Genomic DNA, 11,245 nt, shown 5'->3' with positions numbered 1-11,245 from the left:
GTCGTCGGTTCTCCAAAGACAAGACGCTCATCTCAATTCTTAGCCCACAGCATTGGCTGCCTAGAGGATGTACTCAGAAAACGTTTGTGGAATGAATAAACAAACGAGCGCTGTTAGGAATGAATAATGATGAACTTCAGGGCGCACATGGGTGACCCTGAGGACAGTCTGGGCTGGCACGCTGGGGGGTCTCTGTTCTCCAAGAAGTGCAGCCTTGAGAGAATCCAGTTCCCAAGGTCCCCACTAGGGGCGGGGAGGCTGGGTGGAGTGGACCCCTCACTGGGCCTGCCTTCCTCCCTTCCATTGTTCCTGACAGCTGCTCGTGGAAAGTACAGCATCCACCAGGGCCCATGTGTTCCCCCTCCTCCCCGCTCTCAGCAGGAAGGGAACAGATGGGCGTAATTTATGCCCGAGCCCTTCCCTTGGAGCCCTGGCACTGGGGAGAGGGGCTGCAGGGGCCGAGATCCACCCAGGTTCCACAAACTTCTCTCAGAATCTAGACAAGAGGACCTCAGCGGGGGCCAGATGGGGTGGGGTGCAGGAGAGGGCAGGCAGTGGACGAGGAGGGGAGAAAGAAAGGGGACCTTCATTGTGTGTGACCTTGGCATTCCTGCGCAGGAGCCACCAGGGTGCACGCGTCGCCTCAGAACAATTCTGCAACAAATGGACTCTTGCACCTGCTTCAAAGGTGAGGAAACTGAGGCTCATAGAGGAGCAGAAAGGGCTCCAAGTTCACCCAGCTGGAAACTGGCTTCATTGCCAGGATTCCAAAAAGGTCAGTCAGTTTGCAAACACTGTCCTTGCCACCAGACTCCATGTCTTCAGGCCTCCTTTCACCCTCCCTCTCGTGGGCCATCTGGGGTGACAGGCGAAAGGGACCTGAAGACAGAGGCTCCTGTACCAAGGGGATAACAGACACTGTAGAAATCACACAGATGAGCAGAAGACCAGCCTGGAAACATGAAGGGGCACCTAGAGGGTCAAGTAGCGAGCCCTTTTGGGATGGGCATTCCTTTGGCTGGCCTTTGAGGTCAGTCCGCTGCAGGGGGCTGTCCTGCAGCCAACCCTCATGGCTAGGTTGGGGTAGAGGTGAGACTCTGAGGGCTTTTGAGCTCTGAGTCCCCAAAACATACCTCCCAAGCCGCCCCCCTCTTGCCTCCTCACTCGATTCCACCCGAGTCGTCTGCCATAGAACCCTCAAGTGTGGGAATCAGTAAACATGGGTTCAGACCCCACATGCCAGCCATGTGCCTGGGGACAAACACGTCACGTCCCTGACTCTCAGTTTCTCTTTTCATAGCATTCACTTGTGAGGAGAGGACGGCAGAACCCAACCTCCAATTAGTCCATTTGGCTATTTTGGTGTTATTTGATTCCTTTTGCTCTACTGTATCAGTGGTTACTTGTAAAAAAATGAGAGACTGTCCCTCAAAGTACAAATTTCCAACCTCTTAAACTAATCAGAATGCCTGCAACTTGGGCCTGCATGGCCCATGGCCACAATTTAGAGGGACACGCACGCCTGAGTTTTCCACTGTGCCCACCATCCCATCTCAGGTGCCAGTGGGATGGGGCATTTACCACCCTTGCCGTCAAAACCATTTGCCAGAGCTCTGAAACTCTTAGCACCTGGACGGCTGAGTGTCCCGCCAATTATAGTTCATCCGTATCCCCTGGAGCCCAGCACAAGGCCAGCAGGTCACTCAGCCCTGCATTTGCTTAACAAATACCTATGTGTTGAGTTCCTGCTCTGTGCCAGCACCTCATGCAAGGCTGAACCTTGAGCAACACACAAGCCAGATACAAGTCGCATCTCACAAGAATCCATAAGACCAGCTCTGTCACCACCTCCTCCACACAGATGAGAGAGGGAAACTGAGGCACCGAGAAAGGTAGAAACTCACACAAGATTTCATGAAAAAAATGAGGCAGAGGGAGGATTCAAGCTCGGTTCAGTTGGTTCAGTTTCTGAACCAGGTCTCTGCAAACTACAGCTTCTGAGCGAAATCTTGCACATCACCTGTTTTTTGTTGTTGTGGCCATTATTCTGGTTTATTTTCTGGCTGTGCTGGCAAGTCTTTGCTGTGTGGGGGCTTCCTCTGGTTGCGGTAAGTGGGGGTGACCCTTCCTTGCAGCGTGCGGGCTTCTCACTGCTGCGGCTTCTCTCTTTGCAGAGCCCTGGCTCTGGCACACACGGCTTCAGCAGTTGTGGTGCACGGCTGTAGTTGCCCCAAAGCATGTGAAGTCCTCCTGGACCAGCGATCTAACCCGTGCCCCCTGCACTGGCGGAAGGATTCTTATCCACTGGACCACCAGGGAAGTCCCCACCTGTTTTTATAAACAAAGTTTTGCTGGAGCACAACCAGGCCCTTTGGATTACCTTGTCTGTAGCTGCTTTCCCGGGATAATGGCAGAGTCAAGCAGGGTGATACGGCTCCTCAAAGTCTAAGATATTCACTATCTTTGTTCAGTCACTCAGTCATGTCTGACTCTTTGCAACTCCATGGACTGCAGCACTCCAGGCTTCCCTGTCCTTCACAATCTCCCAGAGTTCACTATCTAGCCCTTCACAAAACAAGTTTGCCAGCCCCTGCTCTGAGACACTATTCTAAGCATCCTGACTTCGTAAGAGGGTTGTTGTTCTCATGAAATCATACTGGGGACGGGAGTGGGGGTGTCAGATAATTTTTTAAAAATATATTTAAACGGCACATGCTCAACAACAAGGTCCTACTGTACAGCACAGGAACTATATTCAATATCCTGGGATAAACCCTAATGCAAAAGAATAGACTAAAGAATGCAGATATATGTACAACTGAGTCATTTGCTGTACGGCAGAAATTAACACGACAGTATAAATCAACTCAACTTGGATAAAAATAAGTAAATAAATGGAAAGGCATGGGCTGTGGTTGAGCAGGGCTCGGCAGCGCCTGTATCGAGTACCCAGGGAAGGCCTTTGAATAAAGGTCGTGGGGCTGGGATCTGAGTGATGGGGAGCCCGTCACACAGAGAAAGGGGAGAAGAGCCTTTCAGGCAGGGATAAGAGCCAAGCAGAGGCTCCAGGGCCTGAACAAGCGTGGAAGGCTCCAGGAACACCAGGAAAGCCAGCACGCCAGAGCCCAGAGGGTGAGGAAGAGGGCACATGGGTAGAAAAGGGTCTGGCCCAAAGGACGTCCTAAAAGTGCGTGAACACATGAGCTAAGCAGGGCCTGGAGGAGCCCAGAAAGCCCCATCTGACATGCGCTGGCTTTTTGCTTCCAGATCCTCCCTTTAAACTGGCAGGACCTCCTCTCCCCGGGCTGTAAAATGAGTTCTCACTCTGAGCCGCCCTTCTGGGACTGGTGTGGGCCAGAGGCAATAAAGACATGACGGAAAAGCCCTCGGCAACCACGCAGGGCTGCCCTGAGACCTGACGGCCGCCCCTGCCCCTGACGTGTGTGCTGAAGCGTGCTGGGACACCCTCTGGACCCCCGAGAGCTGCAGACCCGGAGACCCAGCCTTGTCCCTTCCCAGCCAGGCTGACTCGCAGTATAGCCTTGGCCGACCACCTCCCCTTGACCCCGCCCTCAGCTAAAGAGGAAGGTTTGTAAAAAAGAGAGAGGGCCATTGGAGGGGGCCAAAATGGGGGTGCATGATAATATGTGACCAGAGCAAACCGAGATCTCTGTCATTTACCTAGCTCCTGGGTTTTTGCTGGAAAAGGTACTGCTAAGCACCCATTTCAATGACTGACTTGACAAATCTATGAGTAATTAAACATTGATGAATAACATGAATGATGTCCTGTTAAAGCCAGTTTGCCACTTCTTAGCTGTGTGACTTGCAGAAAAATCACATCCCATAATTATAGCCTCAGTCTCCTCACCTGTCAAATGGGAATACCACCTTCTTAAAAGGGTTGTTTTGAGGGTTAAGTGGAATTGGAGTGATTGTGTGAAGCAGCTGGCACAACGCTGGCTTCACCATAGCTCTCCAAAATGTCAGCAACTGTCCTTCGCCTCTTGGACGCCAGGATCTGGCCACACACCTGGCACAGCTGGGTGGGGAGATCCTGAAGAGTCTGAGACAAGGACTGGGCTTCTGAAGCCCCTGTGTGTCTGATAAACGCAGAATGGGCTGGTTCTCTGGGACACATGGATGAGAGTCCTGAGAAAGTCCAGGGTAACAAATGGCCCTGTGATGTAGCTTCATTCATTCATTCACTCAATAGTAACAATAAAAAAAATTGTATTAAAGTATAGCTGATTTACAGTGCTTACCTGGCAGGGGTGATATCATGATTTGAAGGTGATTTTCCCAAGGCAAGGCTTATCAATTTCACTCAACAAAAATTGACAGGGCATGCCCTATGTGCCCGACCCTGTAGGAAGACCGGGCATACAGAAGAGGAAGAGAAGAGGTGTCAAGAAGCTATTAGACCTCCAAGCTGAAGAAGGATAAATGGCACACAGTGGGCACACGAGTTGAAAGCAATGAGTCATGGCCATTCCCTGTGTTTTCTGGGTGCTGATGTAGCTCAAACAGACAGATTGGTCTTTCCTGCTCGTGGGAAAACATCTCGTCAATCAAAAAGCAGGATTAGGGAACGACTCAGCTTTTATCCTCCAGACAGGTCTAGATTCAAATGCCAGCTCCTCTAACATCCAACTCTGTGACCTGGGCAAGCCATTCACTCTCTGAACCTCTGATTCCTTAAGGAACTCAACTTTAAATAAGACCTTCTCTGGCCCAGAGGCTGGGAAGGGTGGAACAGGAGGAAGGGAAGCTTGCACTTGTGCATCTGACTCTAGGTATCTTCCACTATCGACTCCCTTCTCCTCTCTCAATAACAGAACCCCTTGACGCTGGCTGAGGACATGGATACCCAGAATAAATTTCAGCCTCTCTTGCTGCTATATTTGGCCAACTGACTAAGCTCTGATCAGTGGAATATAATTGGAAATGTTTTCTGCACTTCCAGGAAGTATGCTGTCCTAATCTCTATCTTTCTTCCTCCCTGCTTTCTAGAATGCAGGTATAATGGCTGGAGCTACAGCTGGCATCTGGGATCAGGAGGTGATCTTGAGAACAGCAACGAGACGAGGAGCCTAAGCCCCTAACAGTGTCACTTTGTGAGGGCTTTGGAGGAAGGGCAATGTTTCAAACCTTCCAACTGAATCCAGTTCTTACTAACGAATCACATTCAGGGGGTCAATGCACCCATGTTCTCATGACTAGTGAGCTCTCAAAGGGTCAGCGCTACTCTGTAGGTGGTGGTCTCCATTTCCTCCTGGCTGAGGATCCATCGGCCCTGGCACTTAAGCGCCTTCCATGAGCCCCTCCCTTGCCCCCAGTTCTCCTTCAGTGAGATCATAGGCCTCACAGGATGCCCTTCCCAGCTAACAATGGCTCTACTGCAGAGGTCAAGTGGTTGCAAGATTAAAAATACGGGCACATGTTTATAAATGCACCCAGATGAGAGTATTTCCAAAAGTGGGGTCCAAATTCCTACACAGACCAAGGCCAGCCGGGTGATTCAGCACCAGCAGCCTACAAAGCACTTGTTCAGTGTGTACCAGGGAATGCCTTCTCCAGCCGAGGCACCATGCCAGGCCCTGCAGGCAGAGGGAAGGAGAGGCCCCATCCCCAAGAACCAGGAGCCAATGGCCAAATGAGGACCTAACATGTTCACACAACACAGTTCATTCATCCCATTCAGTCACTCATTTATTCAGGGATTGTTTCTTGAGCACTTACTATGTACCAGGAAAGGGGCCAAGGAGAAAATAGATACAGAAGGGAATCAGGAATCCAGCCTGGGGCTGCCCATTGAACATGAAAACATCCATCCTCACTATCTCTGTCCCACAGAAGCCACATATGCCCCTACACTCCCTCATTTTTGAAGTTCAAATATTTCTAACAATGAAAAGGGCCATGGAGCTTAACAAACAGACTTGAGTTTTCAGGAGCTGACCATGGATAGGCAGGGGTCAGAAGTGCTGGGAAAGGACCAGTGATTTTCCACAAGGCCAGAGTTGATCTGCATCGTGGATCAGCTGCTGCCTCAGGCGGTAAGACCCTCCCTCACCAGCCTCAGTGTGCTCATCTGTAAAATGGGATGGTAATAAAGAGACAGCCCTGTCACTGGGCACAACCAAGATGGAATCTTGGTTTAGCCACCACCCAGCCAGCTAAGCTGTGTCACCCTGGTGGATTTGTTCAGTGTTTCTCGGGACTTCCCTGGCAGTCCAGTAGGTAGGCCTCTGAGCTTCCACTGCAGGAGTCAGAGGTTTGATCCCTGGTTTGGGAACTAAGATCCCACAAGCTGTGAGGCATGATCAAAAAAACCAAAAAAAAAGTTAATGTTTCTATAAAATGGGAACAATATGCTACCCACCTCATTTGGTACTAAGAGGATAAACTGCTCTCTGTTTATGGAAAAAAATGAAGGATCAGGAGCAGGCAGGAGTAGGGAGGGGGTTGGGGGATGGGAAGAGTCTAAGAGCTCCCACCCAGCATAAAGCTGTGTCCTACGTGTTATCTATTCATGTTTTAAATCTTTTTAAAAATTACTTTTGTAAAGTATGTGTCATATGCAAGCTCCCTCCTCTCTGGGCCTCAGTCTCCCCATTCAGAAAGTGAAGGGGCTAGCCTAGAAGGATTCTGCTGTCTGGCCTCTGTTCAGGAGAAGCCGCCTGCAACATTAAACTGTAGGGTTTTCTGGACTTTCCCCTAGTGTAACTTCACAGCAGAGTTTTATATTTGCAGGGCATTTAACAGTCAGTCATCTCGAAGCAACGTCAGGTAAACATTTCAGCAGGAAGTAAAGGGAGGGGTGGGCAGGGGGCACGTGACCCAGCCGGGATGTGACAGGCATGGAGCGCAGTGTGGCAAGCACGCTGGAGGCTGCATTCCAGCCCTGCTCCCCAGACCAGCCAATTGGAGGGCTCCCACTCTATCCAGAAGTCTCGTTAAGTCCATTTTATAAGTCTTTTTTGACAAGTGAGGCCTTTAAAACATGTTCCTCATTGTGCAGAGGGTGAAGTTCAGTCTAAACATTTGTCTGCAGGAGACACTGGGAGGACCCAACTGCCTGGGGACCATCATAAACTCTGCTCACACTCTGGGGCCCCAGGAAGGAGGAGCTTCTTCAAGACATCCTGTCAGGGGCTCTGCAAAGAAGAATTAAATACAAAGAATAAAAAAATTGGTGCCCAAACACCTCCCAGCTAGCTATACTTTCTACGATCTTTAACCTTTAACAGGTATTTTTATCCTAGTTTATCATCCATAGTCACACAGCTGGAGACAGGCTAAGCCAGCATCCAAATTCTGGTACCCTTGGTACCAAAGTCTTCACTCTGTGTTTCCCAGCATCCACTTGCCAGGACACAAGGGCGACACACTGCATGCTGGGAGTGGATTCCCTAACAGCCCAGTCTTTCATAAAGAGTCCTGCGGGAGCCTAAATCATTACACTTTGTGTCGGGCCCCAAAGGAAGACCACTCCCCAACGTGGCCAGTCTGTTGCATATGGAGAGCAAAGCTGAGTCAAAGTCAAATTCAGCATCCATAGGATGGGGCAGCCCTGCTGGAAGGAGATGCACCTTGTAGCAATTGGGAACCAGATTTCAAAGGTCTTGCCTGGGAAGTTTCTTGGGGCAGATCAGGTGAGACGGGCCCCTCGGTGACTCCTGAAAACCGCTAGAGTCACAAACACGCACTTGTTAAGAGAAGGTCAAGGTGGGGAAGTTCGACCCTGAGGGAACCAGGGGACGGGACAGTGGAGGGAAAGCCCACTCTCCAAGAGCCAAGAACTGCCTGGAGAGAGACTTCTCACACCCACCAGGGCAAGTCCCCAGTGCCTGCTTTAGAGGTCAAAGTCCAGCTGCCTAGAGCAAGACACACAAGTCCTTCATGGACTGGCCTCTCCTCCCAGGCAGCTGCCTTCTGCTCACTCCCTGCCATCTGTACAGGGCCATTGCTCAGCCCATTGCTCAGAAAGGTCGAGCACCTCTGATGCTTCAGGCTCTCCTCAGCTTCACACTGAATGTTTCCAAAGTCGACTCCACCCTTGATCGACCTCTGCTCATCCCTTGAGGCCAATCCAACTGGCATCTCCAAGGGAGGTCTTTCTAAGTCCCTGGTTGCTCCTGTTACCCAGTGCTGTCTGCTCCTGTGTAAACTCTTAGGCAAGTTGATGGCTCAGTTCCCACCTTTGTAAATCAGGAATAACAAAATAATAATAACAATGTATCCTTGGGTTGATGTGAAGATTCATGACATGAAATTCATGACATGAAATAAACCCAATGATGAGACACGGCCTGGCCAGCCTCAGTGCTAATCCATCTGGCACTGCCACTCTGGTACCAAGGGAACTGGTAGGGAACTTTCTAACAGGAGCTGCAACCTCAAAAGCAACCCCCTCAGCCTTTGCCTTTGGTGAGGACTCCTTGTTTCTATCAGAGCTCAAATTAAGCTTCTGGACTGCAAAGGCATCCTTAGCCATCCTAGCAGAGAAGCCCTCACCTGTCTGAGGTTCCCGTTCAGCTTGTTTATGCCACTGTGAAGCCCCCAGGCCCCTGTACAGCAACATCTGTTTTCATGCCTCTCTCGCATTACACTGAGATGGGGACCGTTTTCCAAATGCTCACTGTCTCCATGATGAAAGAATGCCAACAGGAGGACTGTTTTTTTCACACGCCCCTGGAGAAATTCCCTATAGGCGGAACACAAGTCCAGTTAGAGAGGAGCAGCAGCAGGTAAACATTTTCTCAGGAAGGAAAAGGAGGGATGGGCAGGGGGCACAAATAAAATCTGCAATTTTTGCCATAAGCTGTTGTCTGTGGAAGCGGGAAAGAGGCAAGGATTTTGTACACACATTTACTTCACTTTGATCCCAGACTTTCAGAGATTTGCAGCATCATATTTTAGCAAAAAACTGAAAGACTCCCATTGGAGGTTTAAATACCATTCAAAGAGCATACCTCCAGTGACCGGGTACTCGCTACCTATCAAAATAATCCATTCCACATTTGATATCTCTGACTACTGTAGTTTCCTTTAATGTTGATCTACAGTTTTTTCCATTAGTCATCCATCTGCCCCTTGAGCCCCGTAGAATCCGTCTGCTTCCTCTTCCCAGGACAGACCTTTCAAGGCAGGGCTCTTATACCCCCAGCCCCATCCTTCCTCCAAAGCAACACCCCAGTTTCCTCTGCCAAGGCTTCAGAGCCCTCCCCAACCTGGTCATCTACTTCCACTTCAATGGATCGCTGCCAATTGGTCCCACTCACAATGCAGAACCCAGAGCTGAGGGCAGAACTTGTGGTTGACTCCAAACAGCTCAAAACAACAATTTTGACTCTCAGAACCAGAAGGCCTTAAAGATCATCCCAGAAAGTCCAGCTCCCCTACCTTACAGATGAGACCAAAGGCTATAGACATGCAGGAATTTACCCCAGGGTGCTGATATCCCAGGAGAACAACGGAATCACCTCTGTCAACAATAAACAGTATCATCATTGTTGTTGTTTTCATTGGCAGCCACATCACAGGATGAACTCATATTGGACTTCAGTCTCAGAATTGTGATGTTTTCTTCAATGATGTCAACATTAATCTTGCAATTCCTTCTAGTAAACAAATCAGTAAAAAAAATAATAATAATAATAAATAAATCATAGATAGGTAGACAGACAGAGAAAATCCTTAGAAACAGGAAGTAGATTAGTGGTTGCTGGAGAGCTGCAAGGAGAGGATGGGGAGGGATTGCTAATTGGTACAAACTCTCTTTGGGGGGTGATTAAAACGTTCTGAAATCTGATAGGAGACGGTTACACAACTCAGTGAACATACCGAAAGTCTCTGAATTATGCACTTAGAAAGGGCGAATCTTACAATATGTGACTTTTTTCTCACAAAAGCTGTGATCATCTGGGAAAATATAGGAATAGTTGATGTCGACTTTCTTCAGCCTTTCCGTAGAGCCCTTAGTCAACAGATCCTCAAAGGATCCCAGAGATTCAGATGACTGATATCACCAGTCAGAACAAACCTTGGAAATTCCTTCTTGGATGTTTTTTAAACTTCTGGTTCCAAGTCAGCATTCCAAGAAATGGTCTTGATCACAGTCTGTTTGGGTCTCAGATGTGAACTGCCAGCGTTCAAGTTACGAACACTCCCTGTGTGTTAAAAGCCTTAAATAATCATCTTGCTTAGTCTTCCCAGAAGTCTCTATAGGCAGTGGTTCTCAGACTTGCGAGTGCATCAGAAATGCCCAGAGGGCCTGTTGAAATACAGACTGTTGGTCTCCACCTCAGAGTTTCTGATTCAGTAGGTCCAGGGTGGGACTCAAGTTTCCAGGTGATGCCGTTGCTTCTGGTGTGGGAATCACACACGACACTTAATTCTCCTGTTTTACAAATGAGGAAATGGAAGCTCAGGGAGAGTCAGTAAGGTGCCCAGAATCACAGGATGTGGCAGAGACTACGGTGAGCTGCCCCAAGAACGTTTCTCACATCTCTCCCCTCTTGCTGTTCTCAAGAAACAGTTTGAGGACGTCCCTGGTGGTCCAGGGGTCGAGACTCTGCACTCTCAATGCGGCAGACACAGGTTCTGATGCCTGGTTGGAGAACTAAGATCCCACATGCTATAGGGCATGGCCTAAAAAGTAATTAATCCATTAATTTTAAAAAAGAATAGAGGTTGAAAGTGTTCATTATCCTTGTCCAACATTTCTTGCAGCTGGAGTTGACTAGGTGACATGATTCCAACCAGGGTCCCTCCTTCCTGTACCAAATCCTAGCAGGATGCTGGGAGATTTGTTTTCATGTCATGCTAGAGACATTGAGCAGGAGGACAAAATATCCCCAGGTCCTTGAATATTGGCAGCTGGCCCAACAATCCCAACACTACTGTACACTTTTTGCTACGTATGAAAAATAAACCCCAATTGGTTTAAGCCACTATTAGTCATACATTCCATTATTTATAGCTATCATCCCTAAAGATACACGAGAATGATCAATATGGGGCCGAGGATGTAAGCCCATCGAACCGCTGACTTATTCATTCCATTCTCCATTCTGCCACTAGAAATGGAATTTTTTGGCTCTGAAGTACTCAACACACCTAAGAAATATCTTCACTCCCATCTAATAATGTTCATCAAAGGGAAGTGGCTTGAGGAATTTGCCTCAATTCTCAAGCAAAGGAATTGGATGTGGTTTGAATCTAACCAATGTCCCATAAC

General features: G+C 48.8%; 1 long non-coding RNA gene across 1 annotated transcript; it reads right to left on the bottom strand.

The window, feature by feature from the left end:
* Positions 1–5,686: 5,686 nt before the first annotated feature.
* LOC147367748 (uncharacterized) lies at positions 5,687–10,863 on the bottom strand. Its single transcript, XR_015169302.1, has 3 exons — positions 9,451–10,863; positions 8,521–8,710; positions 5,687–7,160 (listed from the first exon to the last, which is right to left on the bottom strand). It is a non-coding gene; the product is annotated as an uncharacterized LOC147367748 (long non-coding RNA).
* Positions 10,864–11,245: the final 382 nt, after the last annotated feature.

This window comes from Bos grunniens, chromosome 8, assembly GCF_055505025.1.
Source record: "Bos grunniens cultivar Pamir isolate PY7600 chromosome 8, Bosgru_T2T1.0, whole genome shotgun sequence".
Classification (NCBI taxonomy): domain Eukaryota; kingdom Metazoa; phylum Chordata; class Mammalia; order Artiodactyla; family Bovidae; genus Bos; species Bos grunniens.
This window is presented reverse-complemented; position numbering and strand designations above follow the sequence as displayed.